A 26358-nucleotide genomic window follows, 5' to 3' on the forward strand; every position below is an offset into this window, starting at 1 on the left:
CTTTAGAAAAACTTCTGATAAGTCCTTAGGTAAAAATAATGAATGCATCACTGAAAATTGGAAGGAAGCCAACCTTTGTTTTACAGTGCCAGAAACTTTGGCAAAATTAAGTTCTGGTGCTGGCTGGAAAGGAGAATTTGAATGTAATTATCTGGGCTAATTAGCTTAAGAGATTTCCAAATAAAATTTGGGAAATGCAGTCTGGTTTCTTCTTGCAGATTGCAACAAAATGAAACAGGAAAGGGATAAGCAGAGAGGTCAACTCTTGGGTTACAATGAAACCAGAAGTTTATGATCTGAAAAATTCTGGTCTCCTAGAGAAGAAGACCATAGGGAAAAGTGCCCCACAGGAAGATTTAATCAAACATAGGACAAGTCAGTCATTTCAGGACAAGCCAGGATTATTGATGGAGCTATCCAGAAAGGATTTATGGAAGATCCTATTGTCTGATGGCTTTGATTTCTATATAATATATGCCAAGTCAACAAATATTTTTGGGACCTGCAAATGAAATCACAGCCAGTCTAGACTAAATGTAACAGAAAAGGTACAGATTTAATGAAAAATAGATTCAAAGGCAGAATTATGGATGCTAAGGTTGAAGCATTTCAACTGAGACCAGGAGAGAAGATCTACCCATGCATGTGGAATGGATGAGTTTGACCCAGAGGGATTGAGTGGGCTTTCCTTCTCAATGTTCAGGAGAGTTTTGTGATCTCAGGCATCAGAGAAGATGGAGCACATTCCCCTGGGGTTGTACAGAGTCTGGCTGCCACTGAAGGATTTGAGCATGTGCACTGAAGATGTCAGGGAATTGGTACAACCTAGATTCTGGGGGGAGGTGGAGACAAAAACTGTGATCTCCCCATATCCAAGTGTTTGGTGAAAGCAGGGCTGCTGCATAAGTTCTTGCAAAAAGTGGAGATGACATTTTCTAAAGCCTTGAGAATAAATGACTCTCAGGCTTTGAAATCTAATGGAGTTTGCTCTTCAGGGTTTTGGAACAGTTTAGATCCAGCGGACCCCTATTTTCCTTCCAATTTTTCACTATGGAAATCAAACCATTTATCATATGACTAACTGTTCCTTCTTTAAATATTGGAAGCAAGTAATTTGTTCTGAGTTTTATAGCTCCAAAACCAGAGAAGAATTTTTCCTTAGGATTGATCATAGCTGATACCGACTTGATGAAATTTTTGTATTACTGTTTTAGTTGGTATTGAATTTAATTTTTTACTGAAATGGTTTAAGTCTTTTGTGATCTTATGATGAAATGTATGTATTTTTATACAGAAAAAATTAATGTGTTATATGCAGGACAGCTGAATGTTTTTCAGTGAAATATATGTCTCCTAATGCTTTCAATTAAGAAATCATGTATGGTTTAAGATGATGTGTATAGTTGCCAGGTTGACAACAGGTGGACACTGTGACAGATTGATGTGTGAACTTCACCAGGTGCTGGTGTTGATTGAGGAAGTACTGATCTATCTGTTGCTGTGGACTTAAATAATCAGTACACTGATTTCATTTGAGGCTGATTGCCTCTGCAATCACTTGGGGAGACTGTTTTCCACAATGAATGGTGTCTAATATAGTCAACTGAGGGCTTTAAAAGAGAAATCAGAAGGAGCTCAAAAGCACAGAGCTTACACAGACCCAGATGTTTGGTGATGCAAAAAGAAAACACACAGGGGAAGCCATTTTAAACTAGGGGCCTAGAGAGAAGGTCAGCTGATGTTAAATGCAAATGATTTAAATCTCCAGTCAAAAGGCAAAGATTGGCAGAATGGATAAAAAAGAATAAATACATACAGTTCATAAAACCCTCATCTTAAATTCAAAGATGCAATTTAAGTTGAAATAGAAAACAATGGAAAAATATTCCACGGAAATAATAACCTAAAGATACTTGGAACAGCAATATACTATCAGGTAAAATAAACATTAAGCAAAAGACTCTCACAAGAACAAAGAAAGATAATATAAATAGGCAAATAATCAATTAAAGAAGAAGTAACAATCATAAATTTATGAATCTAACAGCAGAACCACAAAATATGTGAAGCAAAATATCAGCAGATTTGAAGGAAAATCTACAATACGGTAGGAAACTACACTGCAACTCTTTAAAAAATGAATAGAACATCTATAAAGAAGATCAATAAGGCAATAGAACACTATTATAAGCCAAGTAGTACAAACAGAAAAGAGAACAATTTAGCCCTAACTTCAGAATAATGTACCCTATTGCACAGTCATTGTCTAAGACAGATGTTCTAGTTGCAACTCCTGCCGGCTGTACCTGCTCCACCCACAGCCACACCCTTAATGCCTCTGAGAGAGACCCGAGGCCCTCCCTATGTCAATGCCCAGGGAGGCTTTCAGGAAGGGAAAAGAAACTTCTTAAATATCCCCTTCACTTCTACTGACTTGCTAAACTGGAAGAATCACACGCCGTCCTACACTGAGAATCCCCAGACGATGATTGACTTGTTCCAGTCCATTATCCAGACCCACCAACCCACTTGGCCTGACTGCAATCAAGTACTTATAACTCTTCTCAGCACTGAGGAGCATCGGTGTGTGGTAGGGGCAGCGAGGAAACACCTGGAGGAGAACGCCCCTGATGGTAACCTAGACACAGCCCAATATGCCGCCTGAAGTTTTCTGGGAGAGGACCCAGAGTGGGACTCAAAAACTGATGTGGGGTTGCAGATCCTTCAAAGGTTTCATGAAGCCCTACTCCTGGGCCTCTGGAAAGGCAGCCAAAAGGCCACCAACATGACCAAAACCAAAGAGGTCTTGCAGAAGACAGATGAGCTTCCAAGCGAATTTCTTGAGCGCCTGATGGAATCCTTCCACCAATATACACCATTTGATCCTGAAGCCCCAGAGAGCCAAATTCTAATCAATGTTGCTTTTGTAAGGCAGGGAGCCCCTGACATTCGGTGTAAGCTCCAAAAGCTACATGGGTTTGCAGGGATGAGCACAAGTCAACGGATGGAGGTAGCCACAAAGGTATTTGTCAATCAAGACCAGGTAGAAGCTAAAGAAAGGAAGTGAGAATTCAAAGAAAAAGCTCAAATAATTGCTGCTGCCTTTGAGAAGCGGGATCAGGGTCCCCGATCTAGAAAAATGCGGCAAGCCCGAGCGCCCTTAGGACGGAATCAGTATGGTTATTGCAAAGAAGAGGAGCACTGGAAGAACGACTGTCCGAATAAAACCACCTCACTAGCAGGTAGAAAGAGGCAGAACATTAGCCCCAGACCTCATCTGGACCCCAACACCATTGCCGTGGTTGCTGATGAACTCTCTGATTAGGACTGACCGGGTTCCATATCTTTAGGTCCCTGGGAACCCATGGTTGAAGAGAAATTAGGGGACCAAACAATGAACTTCATGGTGGATACTGGTGCTGAGCACTCTGTAGTGACTCAGCCCCTGGGAAATATTTGCCCATCTTCTGGCCGAATGATAGATGCTGTGGGTGCCACAGGTGTAATACAAAGAAGGCTGTTCCTAAAATCCAGAGTGTGTAGCGTTGGGGGCCACTCTGTGTCCCACCAGTTTCTGTATATGCCTGAATGCCCGCTGCCATTGTTGGGACGAGACCCCCTCAGAAAGCTGCATGCCCAAATTACCTTTGGCCCTGGAGGAAAAGACTCACTGAAAATTAATGGCCCACAGAAAATCCCGTCTTTAACTACAACTACACAAGAAGAGTGGTGGCTGCATGAGAAGCTCAAAAATGGAGGGGAAATTTCCCCTAAACTACCATTCCCAGACATACCGAGTGTCTGGGCAGAGCATAACCCACCAGGCTTAGCCAAAAACTTTCCTCCAGTAATAATTGCTTTGAAACCCATGACTCACCCCATGGCAGTGTGACAGTATTCGATCCCTCAAAAGGCTCTTGAAGGGATTCAAAGCCACTTGCTGCGGTTAGAAGCACACCGATTCATCCGACCGTGCAACTCTCCATGGAACACTCCACTGCTGCCCATGAAAAAAGCTCAAACCGGGGAATTCTGTCCTGTCCAGGACCTGCGAGCAGTTAATACAGCCACAGAAACGATCTATCCTGTGGTTCCAAATCCATACACCTTCCTCAGGCTGATTCCAGGGAAATCTAACTGGTTCTCTTGTTTGGACTTAAAATATGCCTTCTTCTGCATATGAATAGCCCCAGTTAGTGAGGAGCTAGTTGCCTTTGAATGGGAAAGGCCCTATGAGGGAAACAAAAGGCAATACACCTGGACCCAGCTGCCTCAAGGGTTTAAGAATTCTCCCATTATTTTTTGGCAAGCACTGGGGAAAAACTTACAATCATTCCAAGCCAGAAATTATAACTGTACTGTCCTGCAGTATGTAGATGACCTCCTGCTTGCTGCCAAGTCTCTCAACTGTAAACAAGGGATGGAGCATCTCCACCGCCACCTAGATAAGCGGGTTACCAAGTGTCTAGTAAAAAGGCCCAACTCTGCCAACAGCAGGTCAAATATCTAGGTTTTTACTTGCAACAGGGAACCCGAAGCCTTGGGCCAGGGTGCAAGCGGGTAATTTGTACAATCCCCACACCAACCTCCCAAAAACAGATTAGAGAATTTTTTAGGAGCCACCGGGTTCTGCAGAGTCTGGATTCTGAACTATGCTGTCTTAGCCAAGCGCCTTTATGAAGCCACTAAGGGGGGTGATCGGGACCCATTCTAATGGGAAACTGAGCAGGAGTATGCTTTCCAATGTCTAAAAGCATTGCTTATGCAAGCCCCAAGTTAAGGCCTCCCAGACTTAGAAAAACCTTTCACCCTGTTTGTCCATGAACGGGAAGGAACAGCCATTGGGGTTTTAACCCAAACCCTTGGATCGTGGAAAAGGCCTGTTGCCTATCTCTCCAGACCACTAGACAATGTAGCACTGGAGTTACCCTCTTGCCTGAGAGCTGTTACAGCCACTGCCCTCCTGGTTCACGAAGCCGGGAAGCTCACATTCGGGCAGAAGCTAACTGTGCTGGTCCCCTATTCAGTCACCAGCCTCATGGAACAAAAAGGGCATCTCTGGCTATCAAATGCAAGGCTCATCAAGTATCAGTCTACTTTATGTGAAACCCCAAACTTACAGCTTGAAGTCTGTCAGACCCTCAACCCAGCCACCCTGCTGCCCATGCTGCCAGGAGCCCCAGAACACGATTGCATGGAAACTGTAGACGAAGTCTACTCCAGCCGACCTGACTTTAAAGATCAACCATTAAAACATCCTGACATCGAACTGTTCACTGATGGGAGCAGTATGATAAAAGATGGAGTGCGCTATGCAGGATATGTCATTGTTACTTTAGCAGACGTTTTAGAGGCAGAAGCCCTGCCTGTGGGAACATCAGCCCAAAAAGCTGAGCTCATAGTGCTCACTTGGGGTCTACAATTAGCAGCAGGACAAGAAGCTAATATTTATACTGACTCAAAGTATGCATTGACACCCCTACATGTACATGGGGCATCATACAAAGAGCGGGGACTAATGACAGCTGGTGGAAAGCATGTTAAATATGGACCAGAAATTCTAGCTTTGTTGGAAGCTGTATGGGCCCCCACCACTGTAGCAGTTATTCATTGCAATGATCATCAAAAATGCAACTTTTTAATGGTGAGAGGCAACTGAAAAGCAGATTCAGCTGCCAAGCATGCCATGCTAGGGCACCTAACACTTCCCCAAAAGGACAAACTGCTTGTCGCCCCTCTCATCCCCCATTCATTATGGTGCTGGAAGAAAACACCAACTTACTCAAGGCTGGAAAGCAGCTGGTTATGCAAGAAAGGGAACATAGAAAGCGGGTCTGAAACCAGGACAAAAAACAAACAAACTAAAACTGGACTAACCAGATCCTGCTGCTAGCTGGTCCCCTATTTACCATATTAATCACTGAGGGTTCCTGTGTAATCAGAGCCCTCATCAAATTCATTGAAAAGAGTCACAGCATGAATCCTCCTAATAAAAAAGCCCTATCCATGAACGAAAACTTGAGAAGTTGAACCTCATTAATGTTAAAAATTTTTCTTCATGAAAAACACATTTAAGAGAATAAATAAAACAAGTTAAGCACTAGGAGAAAAGTTTGCCAAGCACACATGTAACAAAGTACCTGCATTAAAAATAAACATACTCTTAAATTTACCAATATGAAAGAAATCAAATTACGAAATGGCCAAAAGAGCTGAAAGGACACATGATGAAGTAAATATACAGGTAGCAACAAGCATGTTAAAAAATATGCCTGATCATATGTAATTAAGAAGCTGAAAATGAGAAAAACAATGAGATGGCAATACATGCACTTTAGAATGACTGAAACCCAAAACACTGACAACACAAAATGTCAATGGGGATGTGAAGCAGTAAGAACTTTAATTCACTACAGTGGGAATTCAAAATTGTACATCCACTTTGAAAGACAGTTTGCCAAGTTCCTAAGAACCTAACCATAGACATATTATCCACCTAGTGTACACAAATAATATCTGGAGAACTATGTAAACATCAAAATCTATGCATACATGTTAAAAGAAGTTTTATTCCTAATAGCTAAAATTTGAATGCAAAAAAGATGCCTTTCCATGGGTAAATAAACTATGGCACATCTAAACAATGTAATACTAATAAACTGTAAAAAGAAATGAGCCATCAAATCAAGTAAAATTACCACAGGGGAACTTTAAGAGCATATTGTTAAATGAAAGAAGTCAGTATGAAATGGCTATATATAGTATGGTTTCTATTACATGACATTTTGAAAAAGATAAAGCAGCAGAGAAAATAAGATTACCAGTGGCAGTTTCAGAGGCAGATATGAATAGGCAATGTACAGGACATATTTAAGACAGTAGAACTATACTGTATGATGCTGCATTGGAGGATACATGATATTACACATTTGTCAACATCATAGAACGTTGCATCCAAAGAGTGAAGCCTGATAAAAACTGTAGACTTAATTAATAAGAATGTTTAAAAAAAGTAAAGAAAATTAAATCACACAAGGCTTTAGAATTGGCAGAGAACACTAAAATTATTATTTTAACAGTATCTCAAATATTGAAAAAGATAAGTAGAAGCCAGGAAGAAGGAAAAATGATACAAGTAAAACTTTTAGAGATGAAAATTACAATGTCTAAAATGAAACTTACCCTAGATGTGATTTGTGGCAGATTAGATGTGGGGAGGATATGGTTAAAGCATTTGTCTGGTTGCTGTGTGTTTACATGTCCTCAATCGGTGGAAAAACAAGACAAGTTGTGCTTGTCTGCTTGTTCATCTGCTCATAGACTTGATGCTGAAAATAGCATGAGAGCTTAAAATAGTTCAAGATGTTTGTCTGCTTTGCTTATTTGTGCCATTTGCATATCAGTCTGCTTTTGCTGACCTGTCCATTTGCATATGTCTGTTTCGGTTAACTGTACCATTTGCATATCTGTCTGCTTTGCCTATCTGTGGCATTTGATTATCTGGAATATCTCCTCCTACACATAGGAAAATTCCTGTTTTGTTCTTAAAGTAAAGATACTTCCTCAAGGCAATTGGGAAGTGTCCTTGGTGATCGAAGGATAGCTTAACTGGAAATGGATCCTTGACCCCATAAATAGTGAACAAAAATAAACTCAGGACTCTGGCTGGAGACAGAGTTTTCCTTGCTTTCTAACTTTCTGTCAAATGTTTTTCTTCCTGCACAGATTATTTGCAGGACAAAGAATAACTGCCACAATTAGATTCATCAGAATAAAAAAAAAATTAAACTCAAACACATGCCAGTGCGATTATCCAACATAAACTCTGAGTAAAATAATCCAAAATAATGAAAAAATAATAGCAGTGAGCTATGGGAAAACATGAAGTTGTGTACTATAACTTATTAGAGTCTGTAAAGGGGGCAACAATTTGAGGGTGACAGTGAAATGTATTTGGAAAACTATAGGCTGAAAATATTCCAAACTCAATATTAGTTATAAAATTAGAGATCCAGGAAATTCTACAAGCATAAGAAAACAGGGATAAAATATAGAAAGTCTCATTACAAGAAAACACATCCTTAAAAAGAAGTGGGCGGGCCGCGGTGGCTCAGCGGGCAAGGTGCTTGCCTGCCATGCTGGAGGACCTCAGTTCGATTCCCGGCCCCAGCCCATGTAAAAGACAAACAAACAAACAAAATACAATAAAACAAGAAAATGTTTAAAGATGTTTCCCTTTCTTCCTCCCTTCCTTCCTTCCATCCTTCCTTCCTTCTCTCTGTCTTTAAAAAAAAAAAAAAAAAAAAAAAAGAAGATTTATACAATGACCATGAACACCAAAAGAAACATGAAACAGACAAAGATAAGCTGATACTGAAGTTCTTTTGGTTTACACTGGAAATAATACAATGGAAAATCTCTGAGAGAATAGCTTTAAATTACTGATAGAAAATGACTATTTTTCCATTGTAAACTCACGTACCCCAGGAAAGCAATGTTCTCTAACCCTCATTCAATGTTGCTGTTTGGGATCACTTTGACTGTTTCCATGGAGATATGAGCCACAAAAATATAAGTGGTAAATTTTATTAGATCATTTCCATGGAGATATATTTCTACCCATTCAAAGTGGGGTTGTTCACTGGACCCTTTAAGGGCTGACCATTTGGAAAAAGCTCAAAACAAACAGAGCCCATAGAGCCTATCTTTGGAGATACAGAGGGAAGATGCCCACTGGGAAACCATGTGAAGTGAGGAGAGAAAGCTAGCAGATGTCAACATGTGTCATCTCAGCTGAGAGAGGTGCCCAGAACCCAAAGACCCGAGGAGGCATCGGCCACATGAATTTCCAAATGGTATGGCTGTTTTGGAGGCACCAGCTTTTCTTGAGGGAAGATAACCTCTTGGTGCCTTAATTTGGACATTTTCGTGTCCTTACAATTGTATACTTGCAACTCGATAAATTCATTTTTTAAAAGTCTTTCAATTTCTGGTATATTGCACTCCAGCAATTTTAGCAAACTAAACCAGATTTTGGTACTAGAGTGGGGTACTGCAGCTCACAAATATCAAACATGTTGGAATGACTTTTGAAATGGATAAGGGGAAACTTTTGGAAAAGTTGTGAGGAACTTGATAAAGAAGCCCTACAGAGCAGGCTATAGTGACTCAGCAGGCAGAGTTCTGGCCAGCCATGCCAGAGACCTGTGTTTGATTCCCGATGCCTGCCCATACAAAATTAAATAAATAAATAAAAAGTCCTACAATGCTGTGAGGAGACGGTTGGTAGAAATGTGGATTCTAAAGATACTTCTGATAAAGTCTTAGACAAAAATGATGCATGTGTTATCACAACAGGAAAGAAGGTGACCCTTGTGTTAAAATGGCATATAATCTGGAAAAATTGACTACTGTTTTGGCTAGAAGGAAGATTTTAAAAACCATGAACTTGGATATTTAGCAGAAGAGATTTATGAATTAGATGTGGAAAGTGTGACCTGATTCCTCTTTGCAACCTACTTTGAAATGTGACAAGAAAGAGAAAAACTGACAATTAAACTCTTGGGTACAAAGAAGTCAGAATTTGAGGGTCTCAAAATTCTGGGCTTCCAGAAAATGAGAACCCAGAGAATAGTGTCCCATGTGAGAATTTAACAAAATATGGAACCAGTCAGTCCTTTTGAAGTGGCAGAAGGAAAAAATTAGTGAACTTGAAGAGAGGTCATTGAGTATATCCACACTGAGTGGCAAAAGCAAAATTAAAAGAGCCTTAGTGGCCTGTGGTTTACAATCAAAATCTATGGGTCACCACAAAATGCAAATATACACACAACAGGAATTCTATAAGGAGAAGAGAGAGACAACAAGGCAGAAAGAGTATTTGAAGAAATAATGACTGAAAATTCCAAAAATTTGATGAAATACATTCACCTGCACACCTCAATAAACTCTAACTAAGATAAAATCAGAAGTCCATGCCTACATACACCAGTGTCAAACTGCTGTATGTCAAGGACAAAGACAAGTTCTGATTGGTGAAAGAGAACAGTGACTCATCATGTATGATACATTCTCAAAAATATTAAAAGCTGAATTCTAATAAGGAACATGGACTGCAGTAGTCAGTGGGATGATCTGTTAAAGTAGTAAGGGAAAAAGCTGAAAATGAAGAATTCTATGTGCAACAAGACTGTCCTTCAAAATCAAATGATAAATTCAGGCCATTGCAGAAAAATAAAACCTGAGCATATGCCACTAGGAGAACTGCCCTATGAGAAATACTAGAGAGTTCTTCAGACTATGTTTAAAAAACACTGAACAATACTTCAAATGCAAAAAGAAAAGAAAAGAAAAAAGTGAAATGAAAAGAAAAGGAGAAAATGCATCACCAGTATCAAAAATAAAGATTAATATATATATATATATATATAAGACAATGAAAATGCATTTTTATCATGACTTCTATCTGATTTAAAACACAACTACAAAAAGCAATAATTATAAAACCTTACATATGGGCTTATATAAAGATGCCATTTGTATTACACTGACAGAATGGAGGAGGGAGTAGGAAACAAAATTATAAAGCAACAACATTTTGTATAAGATTGATTTCAGTTGATGTTAATCTGAACTAAATTGTTTTTATTAAAGCATGAACTATAATCCCCAGGCAGCCACTAAGAAAATGATTCAAAAATATACATTAAAAGAACAATAGGGGACTAAATGATATACTACAAAATATGAATTTTGCAAAAAGAAGACAGTAATGAGGAAATACAGGGACAAAAAATCAGAAAATAGGTAAAAACGATATATGTAAGCCAGCTTAAGTATCATAATATTAAGTATAAGTAGGATAAACCCTCCAGGCAAAAGTCAGAAATTGTCAGAATGAATTTAAAAAAGAAACAAAAACAACAAAACCAAAGAGCAACTTATATGTTTTCTGCAAAAGGCATACTTTACAACCAAAGACACAATTAATTTTTTAAAAATGAAGGAAAAAATGATTTTAAAAAATGAAGTCAGTATCCAAAATAAAGATGCAGTAGTTATACCAACTAGATGAAATAGAATTTAAGAAAAATTCTTATCAGAGAAAAAGAAGGATAGCACTCTCAATCCCCTAGGAAGAGTTTTAGACCTGCATACTCTTAGAAATACAACTCTAAGATACATGCATAAAAGCTGACAGAAATAAAGGGAAACATAAACAATTCCAAAATGATAGTTGGATACATTTACCACACTTCCAATAATGGAGAGAACTGCACAGAACACCAACAAAGAATTAGAGATTTGTATAATTCTCTATATGAGTTAATATGACATACATCTATGGAATTCTCTATCCAACAATAGCAGAATACATATTCTTCTCAAGGGCACTTGGACATTCTCTAAGTTAGTTAATATGAAAGATCACAATAGAAGTCTCAAAAATATGCAGCAATTGAAATCATATACAGCATGTTCTCTGACCACATGAATGTAAGTAAAAATTAATAACAGAAGAGGATGTGGGAAATTCTCACATATGTGGAAATTGAATAGAGCACTCCTAATGTGTCAAAACTAAGTTAGAAATGAAGTTAGAAAAATTTTCAGATGAATTAAATTTAATAGCACAACATAACTAAACTTATAGAATGAAGTGAAAGCAAAACTTAGAGATACAATATATAGATGTAAATACATGAAAATATGAAATACATCAATAATCATAAAAAACTAGAAATAAAATAACGAAAATAAAAAACAAACAGGGCAAATGAAAAAATAAAATTATAGCAGAAATGAATGAAGCAGAGAATAGAAGACAGAGTAAAACAATAATCTTGATGAATCATTGTTTAAAAAGATCAAAAAATTAACCACTTTAGAGAGATTGACAAAGAAATCAGTGTTAAAACAAGAATTCATTAGGGGACAATACAAACTTTAAGGAAGAAAACAGAATATTATAAGCAATCATATGCCCACAAATGAGATAACCTAGATGAAATGTGTACACTCCTAGAAGGATAGAAAACACCAAAAGTGACTTAAGAAGAAATAAAGAAAACTAAATCAACTTATCATAATAAAGAGATTGAATTAGTGATAATAATAATGAATCCCACTAATAAAAGTCAAAATGGAGATACTTCATCGAAGAATAACACAAACATTCTAAAGAAGAATTAAAAATTAATACAAATTGTTCACAAAATCTTTAAAAGACAGAGAGATTACTTCCTAACTAATCTGACTAGTATTACCCTGATACAAAAAGCTGACCCTTGTGGAGTTAGTCTGATGTGTTTTATTCCTCACAGTAGCCTGGGGTCATAGGCCCAAAGATTGACAGAATAAAATATAAATTCAAACACTCATGAATATTTTAAATATGGCTCAAATAAACATATTTATACCCACTTAGAGCTTCCTTCTGCACATATCCTGCATAACTACCCCCTACAGTTCTTAGTCAGAGATAAGACAGAACCTGGAGCTATGAAAGACCCCAACCCACTGATGACATCTATTGCTCTCTGACAAAGGGACTCCTCTTCGTGCTGCTAAGTGATATCAGCTACTTATAATAAGCTCCTTCAATTCTGTTTTTCCTAAGAATTTTGTCTGATGCCCTACCTCTTCTAAGTTAGGCCCTTCAGACCAGTGTACCCAGTAAATTCTCCAACTATGAAAATAATTCTCTCTTACATACACCTATCAAATCACCACTTCCATTGTATTACAAATTATTCACAAGTATTTATCATGTAATTTGTATCAAAGAAAATTCAATATATTAAAACACTAGACCTTTTATAGCCTATACAACCTCTTAGCAATAATTTAACAAAATTGCCTACAATTACATTATATTATGTCTTTAAAATACTTTAATTATATTTGTAATATAAAACACAGTCCTTAAATGTTCTAGACAAGAAAATGAGATGCAAATTTAACTCATCATTTCTTGAGAAAACAGAAAAGAAATGCACTTTTTGGCAAAACTTGAAGCAAAACAAATACTAGGACCAAAGTAAATGTCCTTCTCTATGTATGCTTATATTATTAAAGAAAGATGACATTTATAGTAAATATTCATCTTATAAAATGAAAGGAAAAAATATTTTAAAAGAAACAAAAAGAGAGGGTGGATTAGTTTAAAGTAAATGGGATCTAGTAGAGAAAAGGAAATAGAATGTAATCGCAAATTGTATTATCTCTTTCTATGAGCCAATTGAATACATTTAACAAAAGGGGTCATAAGAGCATTTATCATAAAAGATGTATTAGGAAAAGAAAGACCATAGGAAAGGAAAGAAGACTGAGGAATGGTGTAGCTAATCCTATGGCAAACATACACGAACATCTAAAATAAAGTCTTCCTTACACTTCAAAATCTAAATTACTAAAGTTGAGATGTGTGGATGCAATTGTTCCAACTGTAACTTAAGATAGAAAAATTATTGACTCCACTATTAGAGTCAGAGCTCCACATCTGAGGTTTGGTATGTTTTATTTTCTATTTTATGCTTAGTACCTCCCATTTCCATGACCTCAGAACAATTGAACAATGACTATATTAGAATCAAGAATGAATAAATAAATCACTCACAGTCTTTCAAGGATTCTTAGTCAAAAGCATTAGGCCTATAATACTGCTCATCTATCACCCCATACATATAAACATGTTGGGTGAGAATTTCTTGGACATTCTGATTTTCACCTAATTATTTGAATTTCTGAAGTATTTACTGAATCAAGCTCTGTCTCAAGTAATTCTACTAAGCAATTAAAATCTATGCCTCAATGGCAAAATTGCACTATGATATATTTCCCCTACTCCTATTTCTCTAAGTTAATACCAAGTTCCAAACTTGTTATAATTCCCAACCTGTTGTCTCCATGCCTGTCTCTAGAAGCTCAGGTGTGTGGACTGGGCAAAATCCACTGGGCACAGTGGGACTACCAGGATGAATGAAGAAGGCTGAGGTTTAGGGAGAATTTCCTTAGTCTTATGGACTTTTGTACTCAATCAAGATATTCTTACTGTTGTGCCAACCTAATCACTACAAATCAGTCAAGTGAGATCTAATCACTCCAACTCTCCAAAGATTTGATGGAGCACTTTTATCTTGTGCTTACATTTTTCTTTGGGTTTTAGTTTACAAATAAGTATAAACCTGATACAATAAAATATCATTTGTTTTCCATTACATACTATTTTTAAATTAGCATATACTTACATGCTTTTAACACTATATTACTTACTTTGTGTTTTAAATATGTATACACATATCAATATGCATTATACAAAATACTTCATCTTTCCTTTCCATCAAATAAATGTTTATGAAAAATCTTGCTGACACATGTACCTCTAATTCATTCACTTTTATAATTTTATTATTTGTTTGTGTAAATACACTAGACTTAACTTTAACCCCTACCACATTTTTGGGGAGTTTTTGTTTCCAATATTTTCCTTCCACTCTCAATATTGCCATAAATAAACTTAGGAAATCTCATTGTTATTAATAGAAAACAAAGAGTGTAATTGCTGGATCTTCATAGTCATACATCTTCAAGGTTAGCCAATGTGACTATCACCTGCTGAAGGGATTAAGTCAGTAACATCCCCAACAAACTTGAATGGAGCCTCCAATTCCCCACATAATTGTCTAACTGTGCACTGTCAGGGCTTTTATTTATTGTATGTATGAGAATTGGTGTTGTTTATACTTGTATTTACTTTGTTATAAACAGCACTGTATATAATGTAATACAGCATATAATTTACCACATGAGGTTACTAATATGTAATTCTTTATTTGTATTCCTTTATTGTGGATTATCTTCCTTTTGTTTTCAGATGATATATTAGTCAGAGTTTTCCAGACAAATAGAACCAACAAGATACAGATACACAGACACACTCACACACTTAGAGAGAGATTCATAATAAAGAATTGGTTCACATGACCATGGGGACTGGCAAGTCAAGTCTGAACCCCATAGGGCAGGCTGCAAGCTGGAAACTCCAAAAAAATTATGCTGAATTCCTTAGTCTGAATTCCTCTTCTGACCTGTCAAATCCTCAATTCTTAATGGACCACCAACTGATTGGAGTGAAGACTACCCCATTGCTGGGGCCTATCTCCTTTCTTAGTCACAGACACCATCAACTAATTATGGCAGCCAATCCTATATCAAAATACCTTCACATCACAAGCAGGTCAATTCTTTACTAAATAAGTGCACCCCATAATCCAGCCAAGTTGACACATGAAATTTACCATCACAAATATGTAGAAATTATTTTTTAAATCTATTATGGATACACATTTTTCAGAATGAATTATTCCATTTTGTAGTTGGTCTTAAAGTATATTTTCAAATAGCATTTGCTAGTTTTAATGCTTCATATCACTTTTTATAATATGTATTTTATATATTCTTAAATACATTCTAAAAATGCTTTATATAGTCTCAAGTACATTCATTCATTTTTCCCCCTTTAAGGTGTGCACTTTTTTTGGAATGGTCTGAAGTCAGTGTACAGGTAAGCCCTGGCTGCCTCCACAACATGACCAACTCCCAGGAAGACCAAAAGACTTCCAACATTTAATGTTAGGGCAGAAAAAAAGGAGAGGGCATGATGTTGACCATTTAAAATAAGAAACGGACAAGTATTTAGGCAGAAAATTTTTTCTTTGATTTGGATGACATAGTTTAGAGAAAAGCAAAGCTGTCACCCTCCCTGGTGTGAATGTGAGTGAGGACTGGGCCATTCTCCTTGGAGAGAAGTGGGCAACTTCTGGGAAGGCGAGAAACTTCCTGTAACAATACATCTCATGGTATTTGGAAGGACTTGAAAAAATAATGTACAAAGTCCTTGGCCACATTTGTAGAACTTTGGGGATGCTGGTTCCAAGCAAGCCTTCACTCTTTCAGTTGTCAAATCCTGAGGCAAGTGCCAAAAACAACAGAAATTTAAAAAAACCAAAAAAGCAAAATAAAATGAAACAAGTAAATCCATGCTAATCTCATATCATTTTCTATGCAAGTTAGATTTTGTCAAGAAAGGTTGTAACACAGCTAGCAGTCTGTCTAGAAACATTTGCAGTGGATGATAGAGGGGCAGGACTCATCGTACTCCTGCTTGCTGATCCACACCTGCTGGAAGGTGGACAGCCAAGCCAGGATGGCCCACCAATTCACAGAGTACTTGCGCTAAGGTAGGGCAATGACCTTGATCTTCATTGTCCTGGGCACCAGCATTGTTATCTCCTTCTGCATGCCATCAGTGATGCTGGGGTGCATGGTGGGCCTGCCAGACAGCACCATGTTTGTGTAGAGGTCCCTGTGGCTGTACATGTCACACTTCATGATGGAGTTGATGGTAGTCTCGTGGATGCCCAGTGTTCCATGCCAAGAAAGGAGGGCTGGAAGAGGGTCTCAATACAGCAGAATTGCACATTGCCCAGGGTAATGGCCTGCCTGTTAGGCAGCTCTTAGCTCTTCTCCAAGGAGGAGGATGAGTCATCAGTGATTATCTCCTCCTCAAAGTCCAGGGTGAAATAGCAGATTTTCTCCTTGACATCATGCATGATCTCCTGCTTGGCTGTGATGTGAGGATGTAACTATACTAGGTTAGGCTCTTCATGAGGTAGTCCACCAGGTCCCAGCCAGCCAGGTCCAGATGAAGGATGTTGTGGGGCATGGCATAGTCCTTGTAGATGAGCACAGTGTGGATGACCCCATCCCCAGAGTCCATGACAATGCCCATTGTGTGGCAGGAGGTGTACAAGGACAGCACAGCCTGGATGGCCATGGACATGGCAGGGGTGTTGAATGTCTTGAAAATGATCTATGTCTATATTACATTTCTTTACTGCATTCATCTGTTGATGGACACTTAGGCTGTTTTTATCATTTGGCAATTGTGAATAATGCCATTTGGAGCAAGTGTCCAAATGCCTGTTCATGTACCTGCTTTCAGATCTGGCAATATCCCACATAGTGGCATTTTCATGTCATGAGGCAACTCTGTATTTAGCTTCTTGAGGAACCTCCAAACTGTCTTCCACAGTGACTGTAATATTTTACATTCCCACTAGCATTGAATAAAAATTCCAATATCTCACATCCTCTCAATTACTTGCAGTTTCATGTTTTTTAATGGTGGTCTTTCTAGTAGGTATGATATGATATCCCGTTGCAGTTGAGTTTTCATTTCCTTAAAGCTGGTGGAGATGATCTTCTTTTCATCTATAATTTTTTAGTCATCTATTTTTCCTCTATGGAGAAATATCTATTCATGTCTTTTGCCCATTTTTTAAAAATAGGTTCTTTGTCTTTTTATTGTTGCATTCTAGGATTTTTTTATATACATACTAGATATCAAACCCTTATCAGATATATGGTTTCCAAATATTTTCCCCCATTGAGATGACTACCTTGGCAACCCTTTTTCAAAGTCCTTTGACGTACTGAAGTATTTGATTTTGAGGAAGTCCCATTTAAATATTTTTTTCTTTCATTTCTTGTGTTTTGGGTGTAAGGTCTAAGAAACTACCACAGATCACTAGATCTGAAATTGTTTCCTAATATTTTCTTCTAGGAGTTTTATGGTATTTGTTCTTATATCTAAGTCTTAGAAACATTTTGAGTTAATTTTTTGTATAAGGTGTGATAAGATAGCAGTCCTCTTTCATTCCTTTGATTATGGATATCCAGTTATCTCATCACTATTTATTGAAGTGACAGTTCTTTCCCAGTTGACTGGACTTGGGGGCCTGACCAAAAATCAATTGACCATATATCTGAGAGTCTATTTCCAAATTCTAAATTCAGTTCCATTAAGCAAATGTCTATCATTATGCCAGTACAAGGCTGGGTTGACCATTGGGACTTTATAATATGTTTTAAATTCAGGAAGCATGATACCTCCCAGTTCCTTCTTCTTGTTTCAAGTTAATTTTGGATATTCAAAGCCCCTTACCTTTTCAAATGAAATTGAAAATTAGTTTCTCCAATTCTGTAAAGTTGTCAGTAAGAATTTTGATTGGTCTACCTTAAATCTGTAGATCAATTTAGGTAAAATTGAGATCTTAATGACATTTAGCCTTCCAATACATGAAAATGGAATGTCTTTCCATTAGTTCAGGTATTCTTTTATATCTTTTAGCAATGTATTTTTTGCCTTTTTTTCTCTTATATATTCCTATTGAGATTTTCTCACCTGTCATATAACCCATGTGTGCCAGTTTGAAAAGATTATGTGCCTTGAAAAACCATGTTTTAATCCTGATCCATCTTGTGGACACAGCTGTTTCTTTTAATCCTTATTCAGTACTGTATCTTGGGAACTTGATTAGATTATCACCATGGTGATGTGACTCACCCAATTGTGGATATTAACCTTTGATTAAAAGGAGATGTGACTCCACCCATTCCAGGTGGATCTTGATTATCTTACTGGAATCCTTTAAAAGAGGAAACATTTTGGAGAGCCAAGAGAACCCACACAGCCAGAGACCATTGGAGATGAAGAAAGAATATGCCCCTAAGGGAGCTTCATGAAACAAAAAGCCTGTAGAGAAAGCTCACAGATGTCACCTTATTCAGTATGTGCCTTTTCAGTTGAGAAGGAAGCCCTGAATTTCATCAGCCTCTCTTGAGTGAAGGTAACTTCTTGTTGGTGCCATAATTTAGACATTTTTATAGATTTGTTCTAATTTAGGCATTTTCATTGCCTGAGAACTGTAAACTTGCAAGTTAATAAATTTCCCCTTTTAAAAGCCATTCTGTTTCTGGTATATCACATTCCAGCAGCTAGAAAACTAGAAGACCATCCAAAATATACAATCATTGGGTTCACAATATCATCAAGTAGCTGTATGTTCATCACCATTATCATTTTTAGAACATTTGCATTACTACAGAAAAAGAAATTAAATGAAAAAAGAAGACACTAATCATCCCATGAAATCTACCCCTCCCTGTTACTGACATCTAGTATTGAAATATAACTATTTTAAGAATTACAATAGAGGTAGGTTAATTAAGACTATGTGGTATTGACACATACACACACATAAGCACACATAAAATCAGTGGAATAAAAATAATCATTCCAAAACCGATCCATGCAAAAACTAACAACTCCCTTTTCTCAGCAATATAGTTATACAATCATTGTCAAAGATACGGGCTACTAAATTGCAGCTCAACAAATTCAGGTATTTCCTTCTGGATATTCTAGAACAGTAAAATCTAAAAAGAGTACCTATATAATGAGCCAATTGTCACAGTTGTTTATTATTTAACCTCCCAGTTATACCTCCCAGTTAAACCTCTTTCTTTTCCTTTGATCTTTCTCTCAAAATTCTTGGATTTCTGAACAATGACTATTTTGCTTTCATCATGCTGGAAATTGGAGTTCAACTTCTGGGGTGTAGTAATGAACATTCTTAGAGAGAATGTTACCTCTGGGTTTCAGTACTTATCTGCACTATGAATAACATGAAGGCATTAATTTTCTGAGAAAAATAAAGGTACTAAGTGATAACTTTATAGAGACTTATATGGAGTACCCTGGGCACTCCCTAGGGTTTTCAGGAATAGTGTTTGTTTGTGCACGGCATACTGTATTTGTTTGAAATTCTGGCTAAAACTTGCGTAAGAGTAACCTCCAGAATGTTCTGGCACTTCTATTTGAAATCTCTTAGCCCTTGAAACTTTATTTTGTTCCATTTCTTTCCATTCTTTTAGTCATTCTCAATCCCATGATGCCACGACCAGACTCATACATGGGAGTCATTTCCCACATTTTTCAGGGAGACTTATACATACCCTATGAGTCATGTGAAACTTCACATGGGGGAGGATAGTTAACTTGTAGAGTTGGCTTAAAAAGAGATGGCAACATATGAACAACAAAAGAGGATCTCTAGGGGTGACTTTTAGGCATAATTGCATTCAGGTTTAGCTTTGTCATTCCAGAAATAAGTTTCAAAAGGGCAAACTTCAATATCAAGTGTTGGTTTATTAAGTTTGGGATAAACACTGCCTAAGACAATATCAGGATTTCCCCAGGTGTGGATGTTTAATTCACCCACCTTTTTACACAGTTCCTTAAGGTGACTGTGTCAATACGTTTTTATCTTTCCCCAAAATATGCTGGAATGTATCTGTTTATTACATTATCCTGCTCAGAATAGTAAGAACTCATTCTTTATTCTAGGTTACATGAAATTAGGTTTATTTATTAACTCACTAGGCAGATTATATTAGATAATGTGCTACAGAAAATTTAAAGTTTCACCAAATAAACATCTCAACCTTTGGTCTCGAACAGAGGTTGAAAGTTTAAAATACAGACAATATCATCCTTCGACCTTTATTTTGATTTACCTTAGTCCTAACCAGGATCATTATGTACATATCAACAATTGAAGTCTGATCTCTATTTTTGCTTCTTTATCAGTTGCTTAATGGAATAATGTGGAGTTTCAGAGTTGCAGAACACGAATTTTGAGTCTCAGGTGTCCCCAAAATACCTACTGTTCCAGGGAAATGCAAGTTATATGTAAGGAGTAGAGCACCTCAGAATTTAGAAATAACAGTTAAAGTTCAGGATTAGATGTGACTTCTAAGAGCTTCCAATAAAAAATCTTTACAATGAGTCATTTAAACATCTGTATTCCATAATCATTGATTGCCCAATCCCTGCCAACTTCTATCCCCTGAGAACCTATGCACTCAAATTTAATTCTCAGGGTTTGCTCATATTTATTTGACATTAATGAGACCATATAATATTTGTCCATTAATTTTCTGGCTTATTTTATTCCACATAATTTCTACAAGGTTTATTTTCTACTTGCATGCCACACAGCTTCATTTCTTCCTGCAGCCACTCATTATTCCACTGTACTAGACAGCATGTATCACCTTTCCATTCATCAGTCAATGTACCTTACCCCACCCCTGTCCATTGCAAATCATAAAAATATACCACCATCAATGCCTGAGTGCAAATGCGTATTTGGTCCCTACTTTTACTTCTAAGTTTTTGTCTACTAGTGGTGTTGAAAGACATTTACTCCTATGGCCACACCACACTGACCTTGAGAAGGGTCACTCCGTTCTTCTCTGTGGTATAATCACCTAGTTATCCTTAAAGTATGATCACATACTTATGCATTCACCAGTATATAAATGAGAAAATTTTTATTCTTTCCACAAAGAGAGAAGAAGAGGAGAAAAGAAAAATGGACAAGAATAAAATAGAGAAACAGTACCAACAATGAGAATCCCATGCCCCTCCATAATATATCCCTCATCATTGCATTTAGCTTTGGTATGTTGCCTTTGTCACAAATAACAAAAGAATACTACAATGTTACTGTTACTCATAGACCCTAGTTTTCATTAATTGTATTTTTCTATATACTGTCTACTGTTTAGGACCATACAATGGTAACATTTAATTGTTATCCTTAAGTAAGAACTTTCTTATATTTGCACAATCAATCACCATCATTGCCCACACTAGGTTTCACTATTGCATATAGCCCTAATTTTTACCTTTATTTTTCACTCTGACTTCATACAAACCCCTGTCCTTTCTCTTTCAACCATAATCACCTTCAGTTTTCTTCAGTATGCTTACAATATTGTGCAATCATCACATATCACTGTGCTATTTCTGGATCTTTACAACCAATCTGGTTGAATGTTCTGTAATCTTTCAGCATCAAGTTCTACCATCTTTCTATCTCCTGCTAATCAGTGTTCCCAATTATAACCCTCAGAATTTCTTTATTATAATTGGTTCATATTAGTGAGAACATACATTATTTCTCTGGTTTATTTTACTCACTATAATATTGTCAACCTTATCAAAGTTGTTGCATACATCATGACTTTAGTGTACTATGATGTGTAATATTACATCATACGTATATCCCACAGTTTGTTTAATCACTCATCATTGATGGATATTTTGGCCATCTTTATCTCTTGGCAATTGTCAGTAATGCTACTGTAAACACAATGTGAAAAATTTCCATTCATTTCCCTGCCTTCTATTCATCAGAATATATACCTAGCATTAAATTGCTAGACCATGTGGCAATTCTATATTTAGCTTCCTGAGGAAACACCAATCTGCTTTCCAGAGCAATTGCACCATTTTTCATTCTCACCAACAGTGGATGAGTGTACATACTTCTCTACATCCTGTCCAGCACTTGCAGAGTTCTTTTTTTTTTTTAATAATGGCCATTCTAGACGATGTGAGAAGTCAAGGACTTCCTTATATAAGTTTATTCCTAGATATTTAAGCATTACAGTAATTGAATCTTTTTCCTTGACTACTGTTCTGGTTTGCTAGCTGTAAGCATATGATACAGAAATGGAACGGCTTTTAAAAAGGGAAATTTATTAAGTTCTAAGGCCATGAAAATATCCCAATTAAATCACATCTATAAACATGTCCAAATTAAGGTACCAACAAATACCTTTACTCAAGAAAAGTTGATGAAGTTCAGGTTTTCTCTCTCAATTGAAAAGGTTCATGGTGAACAAGGTAACCTCTGCTAATTTTCTCTCCAGGTTTCTTGTTTCATGAAGTTACCCCAGAGGCATTCTCTTACTTCATCTCCAATGGTCACTGACTGGTGAACTCCTGAAGTTTTAATGGCTCTGTCATGGCTGTAAAAGGGGACTCCCTCCAAAATGCTTTCTCTTTTAAAGGATTCCTGTAAACTAATCAATACCCACCTGGAATGGGTGGAGTCATATCTCCCTCTAATCAAAAGTTAATATTCACAATCCGGTGAGTCATGTTTACATGGGAACAATAAAAACTCGTTCCTATTTTGCTACCTCCAAGTTAGCAATACTGAATGAGGAGTAAAGGTCATGGCTTTTCTTGAGTCCACACAGATTCAAATTAGCACAACTACCTTCCAAGATAGCTCATTACCAGTTTATAAAACACCATAGAATTTTTGCATGTAGATAATATATCCTGCCAATTTCCTGAAAGTTTTATGAACTCAAGTAGCTTGTTGTAATTTTTATGGAATTTCTAAATAAAGGATCATGTCTTCTGCAAATAGTTACAGTTTTACTTCTTCATTTCCAATTTGAATATCTTTTATTTCTTTTTCTTACCTAATTGCTGTAACTAGGACTTCTAGTGCAATGTAGTAGTAGTAACAGTTGGCATTCTCATCTTGTTCCAGATCTTAGAGGGAAAGCTTTCAGACTCTTACCATTAGGTATGATATTGGCTGTAGGTTTCAAATATATACCCATTATCATGTCCAGGAAGTTTCCTTTAATTTGTATATTTTGAAATGCTTTAATCATGAAATGAGGCTGAATTTTCCAAAATTCCTTTTCTGAGTCAGTCAAGATGATCATGTGGATTTTCCCTTTTAATTTATTAATGTGGTGTATTATGTTAATTGATCCCCTGTGTTGAACCACCCTTGCATTCCTGAGGTAAAAGCCACTTGGTCATGATATTTAATTCTTTAATATGATGTTTGATTCTATTTACAACATTTTGCTGAGGAAATTTTAATCTACATTTATCTATATTTATTAGAGACATATGTCTTGAGTTTTCTTTTCTTGTAGCTTCTTTATCTGGCTTTGGTACTAAGGTGACATTAGCTTCATAGAATAGGTTAAGTAGTTTTTCCTCTTTAATTTTTTAAAAGTGTTTAAGCAGGAATGATATTAACTATTCTTGGAATACTTGATAAAATTTGCTTTTGAAGCTATCTAGTCCTGAGCTTTTCTTTGTTGGTAGATTTTGATGACAGATCTGATCACTTTACTTGTGGTTGATCTGATAAGGATTTCTATTTCTTGAGTTGGTGTAGGACAAAAGTGCATTTTTAGGAAGCTGTTCATAGTAACCACTTATGATCTTTTTTAGTTCTTCAATGTCTGGGTTGATGCCTTCCCTTTCATTTCTGATTTTATTTGCAGTTTCTCTCTTTTTGTCTTTGTCAGCTAGCTAATGTTTCTTTTTATTTGCATTAATAACATTTTGAATTTACTGAATCTTTTTTATTCTCAATTTCATTAATTTCTGCTCTAATATTGTTATATCCTTCCTTCTGTTGGCTTTGGGATTAGTTTGCTTTTCTTTCTCTAGTTTCTCCAGCTGTTCAATTAGAGCATACAATTTAGTTCTTTTTTCCTTCTTAACATAGGCATTTAAGGCTATCCATGTCACTGTCAGCACTGACTCATTTTAATTCGTGTCAAGTTATATACTAATTTACCTAGCATTTTCTTCATTGGCACACTACATTTTTAAGATTGTGTTGTTTAACCTGCATATACGTTGTATTTTCTGGTTCTGTTTGTTACGGACTTATAGCTTGTATAATTTCAATTAAAAATTATTAAGATCTGTTTTCTGCCCTAGCATAAAGTCTATCCTGGAGATTGTTCCACAAGCCCTTGAGAAGAATGTATACAGGGTACAATCTTCTACACATATCTTTTAGGGCTTGTTTATTTATTATATTTTTAGAGTTTCTGTTTCTTTATTGATTCTCTGTTTAGACATTCCATCTTTTGGAAAGAGTGGTATTTGAAGTGTCCTGATATTGTGGTATGTTGTCTATTAACTGCCTTCAGTTTTGCCAGTGTCTGTGTCATATATTTTGGGTCACCTTGTTTAGGACCATAGATTTTTTTTACTGTTATTTCTTCTTGGCATTCACCAAGTATTCACCTTTTATTAATATGTGGTGTCTTCTATTAACAACCTCTTTCAGCTTATGTTTATCTGAGAATATTTTAATTGTCCCCCATTTTTGAAGGACAGGATTGCTAGATAGAATATTCTTGACTGGAAATTTTTCTCTAATTCAGTTAAATCATACCACTAACTTCTTACGTCCATGGTGTCTGATGATACATTAGCATTTAGTCTTTTTTTGCTTCCTTTGTATGTGGTGAACCACGTTTCGCTAGCTGCTTTCAGAATTTTCTACTTCTCTTTGGTATTTGACATTCAGAGTACTATGTGGCTTAGAGTGGGTCTATTTGGATTTACTCTGCTTGAAGTATGTTGGACGTCTTGTATTTGAATATTTATGTCTTTTATAAGGGTTGGGAAATTTTCAGCCATTATTTCTTTGAATATTCTTTCTGGCCCCTCTCCCTTTCTATTCTTCTGGGACATACATGGTTCGTATATGAACATTTTGTGTTGTCACACCTTTCTGGGAGACTCTGCTCAAATTTTTCCATTTTTGAGTCATTTGTTATTTTGTCTTTTTAATTTGATTGATCTGCATTTTATCTTGCTGTTTCTGTCTTCCACCTTTTCAAATCTGTTATGGTGTGTCTGTAGAATATTTAAAATTTCATCTTCAGTGTCTTTTATTTCCATAATTTCTGGGTTTTTTTCCATGCATTCTTTCAAACTCTTTTTTATGCTCTTCTAATGTATTGTTAATACCCTTTATATATTTATGCACATTTTCTTTATCTTCCTTCAAATTGATTCAGGATATTTGCACATCTTTGATTAGTTATACCACATTCAATCTCCTCTGACTTTTGATCTGTTTCTTTGACTAGGCATTTTCTTCTTAAGTTTTAGTATGCTTTGTGATTTTTTTACTGGTATCTGATCATTTGATTATCTTCATGGTTATACCCTGAAAGTCAGTTTCTCTCTATTATCTAAGATTTAGTTGTTTCCCGAGTCTTTAGAAGGGCAATATTTTGACAGTCATATTGTCTGTATTTCCCAGCCAAAACAGAGTTTGATACATGTTCTTATTTGCTAGCTATGGAATGCAATAAACCAGAAATGAAATGTCTTTAAAAGGGGGAACGTTCAAAGTTGCAAGTCAACAATTTTTAGGCTGTGGAAATGTCACAATTAAAACAAGCCTACAGAAACGTCCAATCTAAAGCATCCAGAAAAAGATACCATGGTTCAAGAAGGCCAATGAAGTTCAGGGTTTCTCTCTCAAGTGAAGAGACACATGGCAAACATGGTCAGGGTTTCTCTGTCATCTAGAAAGGCATGTACAAACAACATCATCTGTTAGCTTTCCCTCCTGGCTTCCTGATTCATGAAGCACCCTGGGAGACATTTTCCTTCTGTCTCCAAAGATTGCTGGTTGGTAGACTCTCTACTTCTCATGGTTATAACTTTCTGCTCTCTCAGAATCTCTTGTTTCTTCAAAATGTTTCCTCTTTTATAGGATTCCAGTAAACTTACAAGACCCACCTGGAATGGGTGGAGACACATCTCCGCCTAGTACGGTTAATAACCACTCTTGATTGAGTCATATCTCC

At 36.6% G+C, this 26358-nt stretch overlaps 1 pseudogene; it reads right to left on the reverse strand.

Moving 5' to 3' along the window:
* Positions 1-15706: 15706 nt before the first annotated feature.
* LOC143672775 (actin, cytoplasmic 1 pseudogene) lies at positions 15707-24946 on the reverse strand (annotated as a pseudogene).
* Positions 24947-26358: the final 1412 nt, after the last annotated feature.

Source organism: Tamandua tetradactyla (assembly GCF_023851605.1).
Source record: "Tamandua tetradactyla isolate mTamTet1 chromosome 15 unlocalized genomic scaffold, mTamTet1.pri SUPER_15_unloc_2, whole genome shotgun sequence".
NCBI classification, from domain to species: domain Eukaryota; kingdom Metazoa; phylum Chordata; class Mammalia; order Pilosa; family Myrmecophagidae; genus Tamandua; species Tamandua tetradactyla.